The sequence below is a fragment of the Tenrec ecaudatus genome, chromosome 1, assembly GCF_050624435.1.
Source record: "Tenrec ecaudatus isolate mTenEca1 chromosome 1, mTenEca1.hap1, whole genome shotgun sequence".
In the NCBI taxonomy this organism is placed as follows: Eukaryota; Metazoa; Chordata; class Mammalia; order Afrosoricida; family Tenrecidae; genus Tenrec; species Tenrec ecaudatus.
The window spans coordinates 127078414-127085451 of record NC_134530.1 but is presented as its reverse complement, the minus strand read 5'-3'; positions in this window follow the sequence as shown (position 1 = coordinate 127085451).

The following is a 7038-nucleotide window of genomic DNA, read 5'->3' as shown; positions in this document are numbered from 1 at the left end:
ACACCTGGAGCAGCCCACCTGGGCCAGGTGATTGCAATTCAGCCAATGAGATCGACCTGGCGTCGTTCACCACGCCTCCCCCAGGGAACCAGGAGGGAGAGGGGGCTTGTCTTGTCTTGTCTGGTCGTCTTCTTGGGAGGAGAGAGATCCTTGCGTGTCCTGGAGCAATCTCTGCCAGGCCGCATGGTCAAAGGAATCCTATAGGTGCCGCGTAAAACCTGAAGCTTCTTTGAACTTTCATTAAATTCACTTGCATTACGAGCCCGGCTTCGGCGTGAAATCTTTCTCACGTGGCGCCAAGGACTGAGGTTGGAATTTAGGCCGGAAAGAGAGACCTTACACAACTTCCCTTGCTAAAAGCTAGGACAACACCAGGTACTTGTCAAGGGAGGTCAAAATGGTCATTTCTAGTATGGATTGCAATTCAACATAAAGAAAACCAAAATCCTCCCAACTGGATCAATAGACGCCATCACGCTAAACAGAGAAAAACATGAAGCTCTCAAGGATTTCATTTTATTTGGATCCATAGCCAAAGCTCATGGAAACAGTGACTTAAAAAAAATCAAGCAACCTATAACAATGGACAAATCTGCTGCACAAGGCCTCTTTAAAGTGTTGAAGAGCAAGGGTCTCATGCTGAACCTCTAAGGTGTGCCTGGTCCAAGCCATGGCAGTTCCAATTGGCTCGTGTTCACCTCAGACATGATCCAAAGCTTCACAACGAGTAAGGAAGACTGGAGACGTGTTGGTGCGTCTGGTTTTTGTGTCAATGAAGAATATCGAAAGTGCCGTGAGCTGCCAGAAATCCATGTTGAAAGTAGAGCCAGATGTTCCTAAAAGGAAGGATGACGCGACTTTGTCTCATATGTTTGAGACATTCTATCAGGAAAGGCCAGTCACCAGAAAAAGATAGCACGCTTGATCAGTGAAAAAGAGGAAGCTTCTCCATGAGCGAGATCGAGTGCCTGCAGCACGGGACTCAAGCAAAACAGAATTGTGACTACGCAGGGGTGTTCTCCCGTTGACCATGGGGTCTCGCTCAGTAGGAACTGGCTCACTGGCGCCTAACAACAGCACACATTTGTGTGTTTAGCAGGTTTGTTGAGCACCAGCTCACATTGCGCACTTACCCGTTTTAAGTGCACACTTCAATGGCTTAATATACCCGAAGTTGTGGCCTCGTCACTAGTCATCCAGGCGCACTTTCATCATGCCACAGCAGCAAACCCTACAGTGCTTCCTAATGCGCTTTGTTTCCAGAGCTTTTGCTGATTCCAAGTAGTTAATATTAACGGAATGATACACAACTCGCCTTCGCGACTCGCTCCTATAACTCAGCATAATGTTTTCGAGGGTCACACATGTCGGAGCCCGTATCTACACAGCATTCTTGTTTTATGGTTGATTAGAAGATCCCATTGTATATAAATACCACACTTTCTTTATCCGTTCAGCACGGAGAGTTGCATTGTTTCCTCCTTGGGTTTATTATGCATAGTGCTGCCCTAAACCATTTGGGTGGGGGGCATTTGCATAGGTTATTGTTCCTCTTGAGTCTGTCTATCTGAGTGGAATTGCTGGGTCGTACAATAAGTTAGGCTTAGTCGGCAAGGAACTGCCAGGCTGTGTGCCCAAATGGCTGCACCATTCAGCCTTGCCACCGCAGAATATGAGGGTTTCTATGTCACCACATCCTCACCAGCAATTGTTAGGTTGTAGTCTCTTTTTTTCTTATTAGAGTCGGGCCCTGGGTGGCACAAATCGTTTTCCCTCCTTTGCTCATATAGAGGTGGACGGTTTGGACTCAAAAAGGCCCGGCCATCTAAGTGGAGGCTCTGTAAAGCCCTCCTCCAGCAAACCTTCCCCAAACAGCAGACGCCGAAGCCTGAGCTCTAACTCCCCTGGAAGCACAGAAACCCCTGCCGCATACCGCCTCGTGGTTCCCAGGGCAGAACCAATGCAGGGAATGCCCTCAGAAAGCTGTGGATGCTTGGCTGCCTCGACTTGCCAACATTAACAAGAAGAAAAGAATCCTGAGAGAAGCATCATGATCAAGTGTGATTTGCACCAGGTATGCAAAACCCCCCCCCCAAAAAAAACCCCAAACTCGCTGCCATTGAAATTCACACCAGGTATGCAAAACCACAAAAACCAAACTCACTGCCATTGAAATTCACACCAGGTGTGCAAAACCACAAAAACCAAACTCGCTGCCATTGAAATTCACACCAGGTATACAAAACCACAAAAACCAAACTCACTGCCATTGAAATTCACACCAGGTATACAAAACCACAAAAACCAAACTCACTGCCATTGAGATGATGTCTACTCATAGCAACTCTACAGGGCAGTGTAGAACTGCTCTTATGAAATTCTGAAACTGTGAGATTAGAAAGCCTTATCTTGCTCCCACGGAGCAGCCTGTGGTTTTGAACTACTGACTTTCCAGTTAGTAACTAGCCCAGTGCAAGGGGGAAAGTTAGTGTCACAGACCACATAGACAAAACAAAGGAAAAGAACCATGGTTTTATCACCTGATATAGAATGGCATTCAGTAAAATTCTACATCCATTTTTGATAAAACACTCAAAATATCAGTCACCTGCTATTTTTATAAAGAACAAAAGCAAATTTAATGGAGAAAGAAATAGTCATTATCAATAAATGGTGCTGGAAAAAATTGGATCTTTACCTGCAAATGAATGAAACAGAACTGATTCCTTACATCATGTACAAAACTGAACTCAAGATGGTTTAAAGACCTAAATATAAACCCTAGAACTACAATGATCATAAATGAAAAATAGAGACAAACGTACGGGCCTAAATACACTACCAGAGCATAAATATACTACTGAACATAATGTAAAACATTCACACTACAGAAAGCAAAGTAGAAGACTGGGTCCTTCTAAAATATGACATTGATGTACATCAAAAGACTTCATCAAAAGACGAGTAAAGTGAGAGCCTGCGGTGTGGGAGAAAACGTACGTCAATGATATATCAGATAAACTATCTAATTTGAAAAGATATATGGAGCACTCCAACACCTTAGGAAGAAAACCAAAAACAATCCAATCAGAAACAGGCACAAAACATGAAGAGATAATTTACTAAACATGACATCTAGGTAGCCATCGTGCATGGGAAGAAATGCTTGTGATCAGTAGCTATTAGAGAAATGCAATTAATAAAACAAAAAGATACTGCCTACCACCAACACTTACAGTGAAACTTAAAAAACACAAAATAACAAATGGTGGAGAGGTTGTAGAGAGATTGGAGTGTTCATACTCTGCTGGTGGGGCTGCAGAATTGTTCACTTTGGAAAACAGAATGGAGCTTCCTTAAACAAATGAGAATAGAAACACCATGTACCCTAGCAAGCTCTCTAAATAGTGTATCCTCCTAAGAAATAAAGAGCAAAACATGAACAGGAACAGATATATGAACGCCCATGTTTATAATAGCAATTTTCTATCCTGGCCAAAAAAAAAAATGGAAACACCCCAAAACCCTGTCTGTGGAGGAATGGATATACTTTGGGGCATTCACAAAATAAACTACACATCTCTAGAAAACAACGAAGATACTGAAACATGGACAAAATTGGAAGATGTTATATTCAGCAAAGTCAATCTCATAAAGATAAAGATTGCATAACACCATTATCATAAAAAATAAAAACAAATGGAATAAAAGGTTCCACACCAAAAGAAAAGACTTTGGAAGCCGTGTTGTGGCCGGTGGGTGGGGCAGAGGGGAGGGATGAGCAAAGACAGAGAAAAGGCATGAAGGCAAAAAGAGCAAAGCCACAGATGTGGGTAGTTTCCTGGGATCGTATCACTGTTCCGATGCTTGGGGCTGTACACCTCCGTATAGTATGCTTTCCTTTGTATGTGTTCCACTCCACAAACAAAAGGGGGAAATTAATAATGTTTTAGAAAGGAAAAGCAGCGTCACAGCCCTGAAAACCCTTGTGATGCTTAGAGTTTAAGTCAACTGGCCACTCTTGGGGCAGAGCCCAGCCTATCAATCATGTGGAAGCCTGGTGACACCTCCTTGGGGGTGTGGCCTTCTGTATATGAGAGAGACCCAGAGCAGAGGTGAGCACGTTTACCTTGAACTGGATCTTCACCTTGAACTGGATCTGGATCCTGCCTCTGGTTCATTAAGCTGCCGTTCTGATGGCCAGCAGTCACAGGAGCTGTTGGGAGATTGCTGGCCTCAGATTCAGTTGGCTGACCTGAGTTTCATTTGCCACTTCATACACCAGCCTGTGAGCCTCCTGCTGCTGCCTCCTCCTTCCCATTCAGCAGCTCCCACAGCTACATGAATCAGGAGCAGCCTCTGGCTTACTTACATCTGGCTTTGGCCTTGACCTGAGCTGGACTAACCTCCTTATACAACTGTGTAAGCCATTGGCTCATATAAACCTCTTTCGATAGACATACACATACAAACGTCACTGTTTTTGCTTCTCCAGAGAACTCAACGCGAGGAAGCTCCAGCCTCCTCAATCATCAGATCTAAACAATGACCTGAGCGAGGATAAAAGCAGGATAAATAAAATTGAAAGTAATTTCAATGTTTCTGTGGCACACGAGCTAGTTTCAAGCAACTGAGGGTGCGGGGGTTGACATTTGGGACCCATCCAGCTGCACCACTGCAGAAAGGCCTGGTGAAGTTCTCCCATAAAGCAACCCCATAGAGCAGTTCTACTTTGTACAGTGTAGGGTTGCCATGAGTCAGACTTGCTGACAACTGGGACGCGGACTGGCTGGTAGTGTAGCTGATTGTAGTTTTGATGTGCACTTCCTTGATGGGTTGGGTCTTTGTTCTTGCTGGATTGTGCCTGTTTTAGAGCTGTCATGCGTTCATATTTCAACCTCGTCTCTGACTTTTCTTATTTACTTATTTTTCAGTCCATGAAGAGAGCCACACCTTCTACTGAGGCTCTTGGCGAAAAGGAGGGTGCATCGAGACACTTTGAAATCCCTTCCCACAGCCAGAAAATGAACCCATCTTATTCAAAGAGCCATGCTGCTCTGGGCCATCCTTTGAATTCTTTATAAAAGCAGAGTCTTCAACACGTTAATTGCATGAAGACAAATAGAGTGAGGGAGTATTGTTCTAAATTTAGAAAGACACAAGACCTCACAAACCAATGTAATGATGTCATGGGAATAGTGGGGAAAATAGTGAAAATATTTTGGGGGTGTTATTTGACAAAACTGAATTAGATTAGATTAGAATCAGCAGACACCAAAGGATCATTCCTAATTGTGTTATGCACAATGATGGTATTGTGATTATATAGAAAAGAGGTGAAAATGAAATGATGCCTGAAATATGCTTCAAAATATGTTCACCCAAAAAAATGAAAGAGATGAAATACAGGTTGGAAAATAGCAGTGATTGTTAAATTTGGATGATGAAATAAAGAAGCTCATTTTCTACTTTTCTTTCTACCTTCATGTGGACTTGAGATTTTTCCATTACAATTAAACCACGATGGAGTGTGAACCAAAAAACGCAATAAAATATAGGTTGCCATCTGTCTACGCTTAGTTGAAATCTTCTTGGGTTTACTACTTGAAAAGCAATAAAACTTATTCAAGCAAATCTGATAGATTGTATTTTAACTTAAAACTGAACACTCTAGTCAAATTTTCAAGCAGTTCTATTGTCGCATAATGTGACACATCATCCAATTCAATAGTTCAATCGCATTAGAAAGATTTGGAGAATCATCGCCGTCTAGCAAGCGTCTGTTTACTCAGTGTGGGGCCTCCCTAATCATAGTGCTTGTGTTACTTTTCCCACAAAAACTCCAGCAGGAATGTCTCATTTGCAAGTTTAGTTTGGCTTCCTATGAAGCCATCTGGACATAGAATATTCCTATTTTCCTCATTACTTTTCTCCCAACACCAATGTTTGTCCTAAATCCCAAAATTGATTGCAATATGTCTAGGAATTTGTCTTTATTTCCTACAAGGCCATCAATTCCCTTTTACACTATTTTATTTTGATGTATACAAGATTCAAATAAATTACATTTTAACGTAACAAGGACAACTGCCATAAATGAGGTTGGGGCAAGCACACTTGAATCTTGGTGTGAGCACACAACTGAGCTGATGGAGCCAAGCACAGGGTGCAGCCTGCTGGGCCAGCATAGTGTACAGGAACATGAGGTATGAGGTTAATATAGGGAGCTAAGAGGAAGTCAGGTATTCTGTTTGGGGAAAAAATGGAATTACATTGATGAAATGTTTCATCTCATACCAAATTCTTCGAGTGATGGATACTTGGCCACAAAGGTCTGGGGAGGAGTCAAGGCTGTGCTCAGATTCTGTACGTGGTGCTTGGGCGGGACCTGGGGTCAGTAAATAGAGGAAACGGATGGTGGAAGGTGACTGGAGGAGAGGGTGGGCGTCAGTCAGGTAGAGTTGGTTTCTGGCCTTCCCTTTCAAGAGATTACATTTGTTCAACTAATTCTCACAACCATGAAAACTCCAGTCTCCTAGACTCTGTTGCAGCTCCTTCGTCATAACTCAGCCGCCTCCCTGGGGTAAGGCTGAGGATTTGCTTCTGGCTGCTGGGTAGCTGGGAAGCCGTATCCTTCCAGAACACAATGTACTTTTCTCGGGAGCAAGACAGAGACCAATTATGAATCACTCGGCACCAGAGCTGGAAGGGGCCATGGTCTCTTTCTCATCCATTTGTTCCATGTCACAGCTGAGGAGTTGAGGAGGTGGCTTGCTGAACTTGACTACCATGATGGCCATGCGCAGCTAACAGAAATATCCTAATTACGTACTAATTCCAAACCTGTGCCCAGAGTTGTCAGAAGCTCCCAGGGAAACTCTATCACTGGACAATGATACCTGGCTGGCATGAAGCGAAGCAAGAGACTATGCACTAGAAGAGACACTCATTGCTGAGTGGGATGAGATGGCTCTTTAGTGATCAGTCTAGCTAAAGCTTTCATTGTGTAGTTGATGACACTGAAACTCATAGCAACTT